Source organism: Limanda limanda, chromosome 1 (assembly GCF_963576545.1).
Source record: "Limanda limanda chromosome 1, fLimLim1.1, whole genome shotgun sequence".
NCBI lineage: Eukaryota > Metazoa > Chordata > Actinopteri > Pleuronectiformes > Pleuronectidae > Limanda > Limanda limanda.
Window position 1 is genome coordinate 39930675 of NC_083636.1, and position 14066 is coordinate 39944740.

A 14066-nucleotide genomic window follows, 5' to 3' on the forward strand; every position below is an offset into this window, starting at 1 on the left:
TGATTTCCTCTGGGTCTGAGTTGAGAGTGGTCATCTCTTTCACTGTCCACGCCTGTTTTCTGTCCTTCTGTTCATCGATGCATCTATCGCTGCGCACTTTGAGGTGAGCTTACTTAAGAGATTAATGAACCTTCACTGCCAACTTAACCCAATCCTGACTGCTGTTGGCCTTATCAACAAGGCCCTGGACCCCATCACTGCACTGCACTGCACAAATGTCCCCACCTGTCACTGTCACACTTTCCGTGGCCATAAGGATCATACTGTACTTCAAATAATAAATATCTATCGTTTATATTGCAAAATCACTTTCTAGTGTTTGCAACATATTGCACAATCCATTTTCTAGTGATTTCTATTTGTATATTTACTTGCATAAACACACCACAGCAAATTCCTAGTATGTGTAAACCAACTGGGCAATAAAACCTGATTCTGCAAAAATTACTCTATAAATAAAATGTCATAATGATTGTCAAAATTCTGTGTATTTTGTCCATATATAGCTGCATACTCTTGGGGCAAAAATCACGGAGGACATTTTACAGATGTGGAAGTCAGGAGGTGGACGGAAGTGAATGTGCTGGTAACAGTGGTGATGTGTGTTTACCTCATCATCAGTGTTAATTAACAAACATATTTCAGGTTTTGCTGGAATAAATGTATGGAGAAGTATTCAACTCAGATTCTGTTAATAATTGTTTACTTTTGTTATATGTTGCTGCATTTACATATCGGAAACTCACGAGTTGAGTTTTATTTGTGTTTTCATCGTAATGGTCAAATCCCCTTTGTCTTTCATCCTCTGTCGACCTTAACAACCAAAGTGGTTTTCAGACATGACCTCCAGAGGATGTGCATGGATTAGAAGGCTGGACCTCAGTGCATGTCTGAAAGCAGCTTTAGACAACAAACGAAGTATTTCAACATCTTCTATGCAATTTTACTGTTTTGGTTCACTGTCAGGATTCTCATCAGCAGCAGTAGTGAGCAGGTTTCACTGAGGAAGCTCTATACAGTACCTGCGTCAGAACCATGTAAAGAGACAGATATTAGGAAGTAGAGGAGAGCAAACCCCAAAAATGGTTGCATTGGGTACATTGTATATATACATACATTAGCCAGAAGCCTACCCCAGCAAGCCTGGATACAGCTACCCAGAGCACATTAAAGTGGATATATATATATTAGGTATACTCAGAGATGATTTGTTGTGTTCAATAACTTATATGGATGAGCTACAAACAGAAAAGGAAGACCTATTTTTAAATGGCATTAATTTTCTGCCTTTAAATGTTTTATGTTCAATCGGCTCAACTTGTCAGCCGAAAGTCTCCATTTCTGATCTCAGCTGTGATGGACATAAAAAAAAATCTCATTTGATGGCACCCATAAACATCCAGCTGGGAGCATTTAAACCACAGAAGGAAATAGAGCGATTTGATTTTACATTTTATTGGTGCACAGCTCCTCCATGTCAGCCCATTACAGACAACAACAATATGTACATGTCAACATATGGCACTGTAATGACATGCCAACAGAATGACCTATAACTGACACACACGTTCGACTGCTGTACATCAGAGAGAGAGGATACACCACAGGAATGTGGCTATAGAGATAGACAAGATGCTTCATAGAATAAATCCTGTCATTGAACAGCTATCTACATAATTTTTTTCTGGAAAAATAATCTAATGAAAAATATTATCTCCTTGGCGACTGTTATGGGCCCTGACACTGGGCCATGAGTGGTGAAGGCTTAATTACCTGCTGACAAAAAGAGGAGACTGTGATAACCCCCCCAACCCCCTCCACCATCCTTTTGTGCAACCTGGTGTGTTATGATTCATCACTAATGGAGGGCGTTGCACAATGCACTATAAAGTAAACAGTGCCATTCAAGGGTTGAAACGTCAATGGCATCTCATTTCTGACAATAAATGAATTGTTTACCATGCAAACTAAATTTTTAGGATGTATAAAAGTACTTAATAACATGTTTAGGTTATAAGGTGCAACCTGCATGTAATTTCAACCTCTGTCACATTGTGCCAGAGAGCCCCAGAAAGAGAGAGTACTTTAATCTTTTTCATCCGTGTCATTGCTAAATTCTGTCCTGTGACACAGTGGACTAGTTGGACACCGTGGTGCCTCTCTGGCTCTGTTTGTCTCTCCCTCTCTGTTTTGGCCTCGTCCTTGTCTCATTCAGTCTGAGACAGGATGATGTCAGAGTTGGCATTAGAGCATTTTGTCAGCCTAACCAGGACACTGGTCTCAGAGCGAAACAGAAAAGGGATGCAGGGGATTAACATGTAAACTGGCGGAAAGCCTTGTAGGCAAACTTCTCCCACGTTTACGCACAGCAGAGAGCACAGGAGGGAGCAGGACCTCTAGCTACATCCACACAAAGTCTGAAAAACCATCCTGCAGGATAGTGCGAAGGTATGACCGTGTTTATTTGCGCTTTAGAAAGTTACTGCAGAGAAACAATCAGAAAAGGAACATTTTGTCTCATATGCACTGCTTTGTTTTTCGCTAACGCTCCTTTTCTTCATTTGTTCTCTGGCTCGCTTCACCACCTCTGCTCCCTTTCACTCTCATTTAAAGAGTTTCTATAAATTACAGTGGTTAATTGTTCGCTAATCTGTGAGGCGAAACAGTCTCTCGTAGCAAATTAGATCCTCAGGTGAAAAGTGTAACATTCTGTAATCAATCCAAATGTACATATTTAGCTCTGAGCTCTGAGGTCATAGTCAAAGATATTGGAAGAGGTTTTTTATTTTTTGCTTTTTTAGATCATTTAACAAATGAAACTGAGTTGTGTCACCCAAATGAACCACTTGAAATAAGGTCAGTGCTACAGCTTCTCTGGTGAGATGAGGGATTATTACTAATGAAGGTATCTCTATTTTATAACTTATCTCTGCAATAGAGATACAAGCTAACGTTTATATAGGTCAGAAAATGATGCCCCAACATATGATGTCGTACGATAAGTGAGTCCGAAAAAAGTCAGAAAATTACATTACACATCGTTCAAAAACATATTTTTCCTGTTAACTCTCTATCCTTTAGGACTATAGACACAACCTAAAGCTTATATGGTTTCAAAAAGAAGAAGTTAGAAAATTATGTCATATTGTGTTTTAACGCATTCACTTTTGCAAACAATAAGATAAGAGATAAATTCCACAGCTTAACCTGTTAAGCAGCACTGGCTCACGGGCAGGCCGGTGCTGCTGATAAGCCTCAAACATTGTTATTTTCAGAACTGCCTCGTACCACTAGATACTGATGCAACATATCGTTAGAAAGCTAAGATTCTTCCGATTCGACTGATGTAAACCATTTCAAGATCCGATCACCACAGCCGGTACAAATAACGTGTCAGTCAAGACACTAACACAAAAAAAACAATCACAAAGTCGACGTCACTCACCTAAGAAGCATCATATTAATCCACAGATCGATAACATTCCAACAAAAACAGTCTTGGTACATTGCAAAAGGTCCAGACGATCCAATCCAGTAACATTATCAGTCCAAAACACACTATTACATCAAAGAATAGCAACAGTCAGCTGTTGCGTAATCTTAGTGCAGCCAGCATCAAGATGTAAACAACATGAAAGATGTTTATTTGTATAAATTTTAAACCATATGACCGGTTTTGCCTCCTTTATATAAAAGTATGATTTTGAGTGTAAAAGTAGCCTTTTTAGCCTAGTTGGTTACCATAGTTCCAAATGGCCTTTGTGGAAAACGCCTAGACATGCCCTTAGGAAAAAATCTGTGAAATATTCATTTTCTGTGGTATTGTTATCAAATTTGAACCACGGCTAGTCAAGGCTTCATGCTAGGGTCCCAGTGTGTTTTCCAGCTCATTAGTCCCAGCTAGAGTCATCTGCAGGCATCTGTTTAACAAAAAATATTCAGGCGGAAATAAAAACCTTCTACTTCAGTGTGTTCCAACTGCTATTACTCAATGTCAGTAGCACTTAGACTGTTTCTGACTGTTGGGGGGGAAAGTTCAGAATGTTACCTTTCAAAAGAGACCAAGATCATGCTTGTACTCCAAATGGTTCAAGAACAGCTTTCAATTTACTTTCGGTACTCCTCAGACAGGCATTTAGGCGAATCTCACCCGCTGCTTAAGAGGCTTCAAATCAAATTGTATCCACAAATCACAATTTGTCTGATTGGGCTCTAGAGGGTGCAACACTTTTAACACAGGGAAAAACATAGAAATATGTTTGTGAGGGATCCCTCTCCCAAATGGACATAATATAAATATAAATGACATGCCTGACTGAAGTATGCAGCATGTGATGCTCATTTTGCCTTGTTCTCTGCCTCAGGCCTGGGATCCTATCTCACTGGATGAAGTCTTTCAATCTGTGACACCAGTGGAAAACTGCATATTTATTTAAACGTTTTATAGTTAGAAGTGATGTCTAGAGGGTTTGAACTGGCCAGTAGAGATATGTTGATGTGCTGTTTGCCTCTACTGCCGCTCTGAGACCAGTGTCCTAGTAAGTTGACATTGTGTTTCACTGCCAACTCTGACTTCATCCTGTCTCAGACTGAAAGAGACAAGGACCAGCAAAAAACGCTGACGGAGAGAAAGAAGACAGGGACAGACAAACAGAGCCAGAGAGGCAGAACAGTGTCCAAGTAGTCCCCTGTGACCGCACACACTGGCCTCACAGGATAGGAATTCTTATTCTAAAAGAGCCACAAAAAGAAATTTTCATCATGTCCCAAACCTTTGTCTCGCTCTATTTCCCCTCCCTCTTTCACTCCACCCTCACTCATTCCTCTCAGTCTATCTCCGTCCCCTATGTCTTCAGTCGGCTGCTCTGCCAGCATACTAATGCAGGCAGACTGAAGATTTTCCCATGAAACTGTCCCTAGGCTTAGTGATGCTGTGGGATGATGCCAGAGTGGGTTTAAGGTGCAGCGGTGAAGTCAAGTTTGAAGTGAGCTGTCATAACAAAGGAGTCACCATATGTACATGGTAAATTGTCTGCATTTCTATAGCACTTTTTAGTCTTGATGACCACTGAAAGCACTTTACATATGTACATATTACATATGTGACGGTATAAAATATTTTTTTTTAACGTAGAGCGTCTACTTTACTATGTGCCACTGTGACTGTGCTAACTGTAGGCTACATGTTCTTGACGTAATAGGACCAAGAGTTTACATGATTTGATGAGTCTCTTACACGTCCATGATTTCTTTCACAGAGAGATTTTTAATGTGGCAGCAGCCTGGCCAATCTGAGATATTAAACCATCAAATTCCAGATTCTAGATTGGGAACCTCCATCCACATTGATTGATATAGGCATCATGTGCTAAATATCACTGCCAGGTAGCAGACTTTACTATAAATTAGGTCGAAGCATCTGTGTGTGTGTGTGTGTGTGCGTGCGTGCGTGCGTGCGTGCGTGCGTGCGTGTGAGTTTGTGAGAGTGTGTGCACTGTAATTGACAGTAAACTGTCCTTGATTCAAAATACTGGCAGCCAGTCTATGTTTACTCACTTACTTACTCACGCAGAGATCGGCTGGACACACACACACACAAACACACACACACAAACACACACACACACACACAAACACACCATACACTTACAAACACACATTTATTCATGGCCTTTCATGTAGCAAGTCTGACAGGCAGACAGCACGCGTCCCATGACCTTTGAGACCTTCACATAAACGTCCATCCCCTGCGTCAAATGTTTGTTTCACAGAATCTTATTTTTGGAATACCTTGACTATTTGCTTGCATTCAGCACACATCTAAATAAAAAAGTAAAAAAATACTTGTGCAAGTAACATTAGCAAGTACACAGCATACGTTCCCAGTTCTGTGCATTCACATACAAGATATCATGGCTACCACCAGAAGCGACGATAACACGTTCCCCTTGAATTCAGTCAACAGCGACAACTTGAAGCCTTCTGTTGTTTGATGTGAAGAGCAGACGCTGCATTTAAAAGAAAATTGGCGTGCTCTGTGACCTTTACAGTTTGTACGATAGACTGTATAAAGATGAATGACATGACTGTGCCCAAAATTGAGGTCAGAGAACATTAAGAGGGAAACCCAACAGTTTCCACAATGAGCAAGCACTTTGGCAACTGTACCTGACGGTACATGTGACATTATACATGTATGTGTCCCAATATGTGTTTGGAGATATGTAACTGGTCTCTTTCAGAAAGCTCTAGTGACCAATAGTAACTGACGTTGGCTTTTATCTTTCAGAACCAACCATGCAACAACAAACCCTGGGTGACCCCCGAGATAAAGGCCCTGCTGAACGAGAAGAAGAGGGTCTTCAGATCGGGGGACAAAGAGGAGCTGCGCAGAGTCCAGAAGGAACTCCGGCTGATGATCAGGAAGGGGAAGGACAGCTACAGGAAGAAACTGGAGAAGCGGCTGGAGCAGAACAACGCCAGGGACGTTTGGAGAGGGCTGCAGACCATTGCAGGCCACGGAAAAGGTGTGGGAAGACAACAACCCAGCGGGGACAAGGACTGGGCAGATGAACTGAATCTGTTCTTCAATAGATTTGATTCCCCCCCCCCCTGCCCCCTCTTCACACCTCTCCTGGCCAGCCCCCCCTCCCCCTCCCCTCCTCAGCCTGCCACCTTCGACACCTGACCCCCACCAGCCAACCCCCACCCCATTTCCAGATAATCATCCCCCCTTGAGACTCTCACCACTCCTCACCCCCACACCCCCACCACAGTCATCCTCAACCCCCCTCTCTATAACAGATGATCAGGTGAGAAGCCAACTCAAGAAGATCAAGGCAAGGAAGGCCCCGGGCCCGGATGGTATCAGCCCAAGACTGCTCAAGGACTGTGCTGACCAGCTCTGTGGTGTGATCAGGCATTTGTTCAACCTAAGCTTGAGCCTGGAGAAAGTCCCAGCCCTGTGGAAGACCTCCTGTGTGGTCCCGGTGCCGAAGACGCCGCGCCCCAAGGAGCCTAACCACTTCAGGCCAGTTGCCCTGACTTCTCACCTGATGAAGACGATGGAGAGGATTATCCTGAGACACCTACGACTGCTGGTGGGCACACAGCTGGACCCCCTGCAGTTTGCTTACCAGCCTGGGATTGGGGTGGATGACTCAGTTACCTACCTGCTGCACAGATCCCTGCTACACCTGGAGGACAGCAGGAACACTGTGAGGGTCATGTTTTTTGACTTCTCAAGTGCATTCAACACCATCCAGCCTTCACTGCTCAAAGTGAAGATGGAGAACGTGGGAGTGGACTAACACCTGGCTGCATGGACAACGGATTACCTCACCAAGAGACCACAGTTTGTGAGGCTCCATCACTGTGTGTCTGACGTGGTGCTCTGCAGCACAGGTGCCCCTCAGGGTACGGTGCTCTCCCCTTTCCTCTTCACCCTCTACACCTCCGACTTCACCCACAACACCACCCACTGCCACATCCAGAAGTTCTCAGATGACACAGCCATCGTTGGATGTGTTCCTGAGGGGAATGACCTGGAGTACAGGGCGGTCATCACAGACTTCGTCAGCTGGAGTGAGCTCAACCAGCTTCAGCTGAACACCAGCAAGACGAAGGAGATGATCGTGAACTTCCGGAAAAAAGCATCCAACTTAACACCAGTGAACATCCAGGGATTGGACATAGAGGTGGTGGAGAACTACAAATTCCTGGGTGTTCACCTCAACAACAAACTGGACTGGTCCGACAACACACATGCCCTCTATAAGAAGGGCCAGAGCCGCCTCCACCTGCTGAGGAGGCTGAGGTCCTTCGGAGTGTGCAGGGCTCTCCTCAGGACTTTTTATGACTCTGTGGTGGCTTCAGCAATCTTCTACGCTGTGGTCTGCTGGAGGGGGGGTAGCACGGACAGAGACAGGAGCAGGCTCAACAGACTGATAAGAAGAGCGAGCTCTGTCCTGGACTGTCCTCTGGACTCCATTGAGGAAGTGGGGGACAGAAGGATGTTAGCCAAGCTGGCGTCCATCATGACAATGTGGGGTCCCTGAGCAGCTCCTTCAGCAGCAGACTGTTACACCCACGGTGTAAGAAGGAGAGGTTCCGCAGGTCCTTCATCCCGGCTGCAGTCAGGCTCTACAACACCAGCACCACCTGATAATGTTGTAGTCCCTGTCTATTATCTTTATCTCCACTCAACCTCTCACCATAGCTGTATTTGTATTTTTATTTTTCTTATTTTTTTTTTATTTTTTTTACTCAGATCACTACTATGCACAATAATATTCAACACTTTACATCTATATTTATATCATGGTCACTTATAATGGTTACATTGCAATATTTATATTTTCCTTTATACTATCTTGTAGTATTATTTATATTATGGTCACTTACTTTTAATTATTTTTTCTGTATCATGGTCACTACTGTTGCAATATTACTTATAATACTTTTGTTTTCATTACAATAACACTTACGTCACTCCACTTTCTCCCCAGTACCTGCTTTTGCACAGTGTCTGTTTTGCAGGTTGTTTTTTGTTTTTGTTTTCTGTATATTTTTACTCTCATTATGTGTAGTTTAGTAGTGTATATATTTTGATCTTTCTTTTTTATTGTTGCTTCGGCACTGTTATTTAAATTCTGTTTTTCTCTTTTTTGCTGTAACAAGTTAATTTCCCCGTTGTGTGGATAAATAAAGAAATCTAATCTAATCTAATATTCACAACTTTGCCAGTGTTATCGGCTCTCGAGCCAAGGAAAGAAAACTTTACTCTTATCGCCCTGCGTTAGCACTGAGATACGACAACACCTGCTCGGTTTCGGATTTCGAAATGCAGAGATGAAAATAAGGATAGTGCATATGGTGCCTCCTCAGTTTACACATGATTTTATTATCCGATCTCTCAGTGAGCCCTGAAGGAAATATACAATTGATAGCTTTCATTTGTAGGAAAGGATCTGTGTTTCCGCCCTATCTCTCTCTCCACACATTAGCTGTTATCTGTGGGAACAGCTCTAAGACACAGGGATCGATACAAACCCTGCAGTCGTGGGAGCACAGTCTCCTCTTTAATCTTTGACTGAGAGAAAAAAAAAGAGAGCAGCAGAGAGAGGAGGAAAGACAAAGAGAAAGGAATTCATACCTTACACATAAGCTGGCATCAGTGTAGTCCGGGGAAAGCGTCTCCATGCTGTTTTCTGTACTGAGACAGTGCTTTTCTTTAGTGTTAGGTTACTACAACTGATTCTCCAGTTCAGGGCTCTGCGGGCTGCTTCTAGCATGTTCTCACCAAGTCCGAAACCACTCTAGCTGAGGCTCCATTTCTGCAAGTCACTTCTACTGTTTAACAAAGTGCAACCAACAATACAGACCCAGGAAATGTTCCATTCCAAACAGGCCTGTTAAGACTATATGAACCCTTTCGTGCATCTAAAATTATTCTTCCATAATTTTTTTCTATGGTGTAACATCTATCGGCTATGTTGCTGCTTTGCTTTAATGCTGATACTAATTTAGTCTAATGAAACAGTCGTGCGATAAGTCTTTAGTTTTTGTTTAAACTGTTTTAAGGAGTTGTTGCAATTGTCTGATCTGTATTTACAGAGTTACTTTGTTCTGATGAACTGTATAGTGTTAAACTGTGTCTTAACATTTCGTGATCTAATCAATCATTTTACTTTTCACTTTTGTTTTCTATTCTATATTAGTTTGATGAACCTGCATTTTTGTCTTTCATAATTTGGCATTGTTGTAAAAATAAGATCGTGGAAGTGGCAGAAATTAGCTTGTAAGGCTCAGCAGTAGAGTAAAGAAGTGAAAAGGAGGTAGGGTGAAGAGTTCGGACAACTCAAAGGGAGCTTGGAGAAGAGTTGCTGTTCTTTAGTATCAAAAGGATGCAGTTGAGAATCTTTCCAGGTTCGTCGAACTGGGCAAAGACCCTGGGATAGTCCCAGGAATCAGGGGAGATTGTATATCCCATCTGTCCTTAGAACGTCTCAGTTTCGACCAAGAGGAGATGGAAAGTGGAACTGGGGAGAGGACATCTGGAACAACGTGCAGCCAAGGAAACCAGAAACTTTGGATAAGCAGAAGAAAATGGATGGATGGATGTTTCCACATCTCATTCACTTAGTTAGTACAATGTGGTAAAAAGGTCATAACTACAAACCTCAGAGCCCAGACAGGTAATAAACCATAAAAAACCCTTCAAAACAAAAAGCTGCACTAAAACACTTTTCAAACCTGAAAATCATCTGGTGGAGTCGGATAAGTCATCAACCCACCATCTAATCCCTGGTCCTGCCTCAGTTTGAAAAACCTAAACTCATATTCTGGAAACACTGAAGACTAGAGCTCCTCAGAAATCACCATGACCTCATTCTTAAATAAATAATTCATCACTTCTTTGAGTGTGTGTGTGTGTGTGTGTGTGTGTGTGTGTGTGGGTGGGTGTGTGTGTGTGTGTGTGTGTGTGTGTGTGTGTGTCTGTGTGTGTGTGTGCATTCGTGGCCGTGCAGGCAGACACAAACATGCATCTTTCAGCATCCAGTCTGCTCTTAAGTGCTTTTTAGCATGTGGCTGTGTCACATTCATAACTACTGACACAGTTGTTGAGACCAGACATGCAGGAGGTGGACAATATACTTGGTACAACTTACATAACACAACAGGACACAGCTACAAACCACAGCATCAAAAGTGACCATGTAGTCAAATCAACCCCGTCTGACTCCGTCAACAGTTTTTTTTAATCACATCAAGCCTTCACCTTGACTCATAATTACTTTCCAGTCACTCGTTTCTGCTGCCATCATGGATTTTTTCCCCCCAGTATCAGCACAGAACAGGATCCATAGGCTCGTTACATCCTACACCCTGGACAGAGAGGAAGGCGCAGAACTGACTTGGAGTCAGTGTCTGGTAACAACTCGCCATGGAGGGAGGCGTCCCTTCAGCTGTATGCCATCAGAGATGAGTGACAGAGCGTCCCAGGGGGCTCGCTCTGTCATGTTCTGTTTTTAGCCTCGACGGGCTGCACTGATGCACTCTCGTGATCACTCTTCTTCTCTGGTACCATCCACAAACACATCCCCTCCCAAATTGACATGGAACCACATTCTGGTCTCTATTTAACAATGTAAGCATGTGGAGAAGGTATGTTTAAGAAATGTCAAAATTTTCTTTAGCCAATTCCCATTCCCTTTAAAAGTCAGTTGCTTATGGATTGATATTCTGAGCATGGATTATTGTGCTTGTAGGTCATGTGTGTGTAACAAGCACAGTTTAAGCTCAATCTGCTCTTGCCTATGTGGCGCATAGTACTGCACCACTGACAGTTTTTTCTGTTGATCAACAATGCAATCAATCTCCACTGCCTCAAGATAGCAATGCCTCAACAATGCATCTTACCACAACTTACTTTAACATCAAAGCACATATTGCCCAAAGTGCACTTGCTGAACAAACAACCACATGGGCGCTGGATGGGAAAATTAGTATTATCAGTCGGAAATTGGCTATTATGAGCTTTTGACAACAAGCTCTCATAGTGGCCAGAGATCAACAAACTGGGACTTCCCGAATCGGTGCCACAGGACACATTAAAATATATTTCACATTGCTATTCAGAAGGTTGGGAATAAAATACAACAGTCACCACAATTTGAAATAATTTCATCTCCACTAACTCCAGTTCTTCCATTAACATGGAGGAGGCAGTGATTCCAGCACAGGAGAACCTTTAACTCGATTTGTTATCTTGGTCGACCCTGTGTTATGCATGGTCCCCATTGAGCTCCACAACGCAATCAAACTCACTTTGTAACTAAACCAAACCAACCCACAGACTAACCACTCGGTTTATTTGACTTTACTATGATTTACAGCTTGTTGAGCTTTGGATATACTGAAAATAAAGTGACCTGTCATCAGGGTGTACCCCATCTCTCCTGCAATGTCCTGCATTTCCACATGGATGAAATAATGTCCATGTTGGTCTGATTAGGTAAAAACATACAAAGACACTTTAATCATCGGCTGCTTTGTGTAGCACACCTGAGCTGAGCCTGGTAAAAATCAGCACCGCTGTAATAATCAGCATGATGGACTCCTGTTGAGCTAATTATTAGCGAGCTGCAGCTAGCTCTTTACAGCCCAGTGGTGGAGCTGTCTGAGGTTCACTCCTGCGGTGTAGCCGTATCACTTACTTCCTGGCAAATCTGACCTTTTAATGTCAATCCACCAGGGTGCAACCTCACCTGTTTTTTTAAAGGGAATGGGAGATTGCACTGATTCGTTTATCACGTTACACTTAATAAATCCACTTGAGAGAACAAATACAACCCATTTCAAACATAATTAATTAAACTATAAATGGAAATACAAAATTGCAAAGTAATTCAGAATTTGAAAAGAAAACGCAACAGGAAAAGGAAATGCACATCTGAAATTGTCCATTTAAATGCTAAATTTGTGGATGAAGTTATTAATTTCTCTTTTTAATCAGAATTTTCTAATATATTTTTATTTCAATTGGTTTTGAATTCATTAAGGTATTTTAAAATTTTGGTTAAATGTTGTCAATGTAATTTGAACAGTTTTACGATGGAGTAATATTTCATTTGTAAATTATGTATTTTAAATGCCTGTTTTTATTACCCCCTAAAAAATGTATCAAATAATGTATATTTATTACTATTCATCTATTTACACTCCTCCATATTAATAACTATTTGTCAGGTGAAACATCCCTTGTAGAGAGGAACCCAAAATGAGTGAATACAGAACTTCATTAGCGCCATCATTACTGATGTTTACCTATTTGTGAATGGAGCCATCGACTGCATGAACTGTGACTTTGACAGAGCTTGCGCTTTCATTTACGTTTTAAAAAGGAGGTTGAAAAAAAGATAATTTAACTTCTCTTCTAATTAATACATCCAAACAATCCTTTCCACAGTGAACGCCTCTAACTTTAGTCACGGCTCTATCAGACGGAATGAAAATGCTGCTTTCAAGAAGTGAAAGCAGACTCAGACAGTAAATCAAGTGAATGGTGCTTGAGGAGCTTGCATGTCGTCCATGAAATACTTATGTTCCAGTCGAGTGTAGAAAGTCTACAACAGTAAATCATTTATAAAAAACTATTTATATAACTTTAGATTTGCGCTCAGTGGCCTCACGTCACTGTGTTGTGCTCAGAGCTGATCTGCACTGCACAGTTTCAGCTGTTCATCAAGAGAAATTCCTTTTTACTCTCTTATTTTTATTTATTTTTCCAAATGCAAATCCCAGACATTAAAACAACTGCCTCTGAAAAACAACTTCAACTCTCTGTCTTGGACCTGCTCCTGGTTTTCCTGCTATGACCTAGATTCACGGGGGAAACATGACACATGGAGCTTCCCTTATGTCTCTTCCCTTTTTATCACATTAATGTCTCATCAACATGTTACTGACACAACTTCTACCCCGGAGTCCTTTTGCTTTATCGCTTGCAGATCCAGGATCGCTGCTGCAGCCCCATCGTGGATCGTGGTGGAGGATGGTAGATTGTGATCCTGGACCATTAAACATGACGGTGGGTCGCAAATCAGAGTAACTGGTCATGGATAGCGGTGGTGGATCGTGATTGGGCTGGCAGCTGATCATGGACTTTGATTACAGCAAGACTGCTTGATGTACAATATGCCCACACACATATTCTACATCCCTTAATCTGTATCAGACATTTTCCTACATATAAATACTTTAAACATTAACACACATCCCCATTATGTTAAAAACCGTTTCATCAAATCAATGTTGTAACCGATGTTATTTTCTTGATTTGTTCAGTAACACACGTCATCTATTGCACTTCTGTCCGTCCCGGGAGTGGGTTCCTCACATGTGGCTCTCTCTGAGGATTCTACATTTTTTCCCCTGTTAAAAGTTTTTTTTGGTAGTTCTTCCTTAATCTTGTTGAGGGTTAAGGACAGAGGAGGATACACCTTGTTAAGCCATGTAAGACAAATTATGATTTGTGAATATGGGCCATACAAATAAATTTGATT

At 42.0% G+C, this 14066-nt stretch overlaps 1 protein-coding gene across 1 annotated transcript in view; it reads right to left on the reverse strand.

Moving 5' to 3' along the window:
• LOC133003666 (protein bicaudal D homolog 1-like) overlaps positions 1-14066 on the reverse strand; it is a 32750-nt gene that overhangs the window by 12095 nt on the left and 6589 nt on the right. The window lies entirely within an intron of this gene.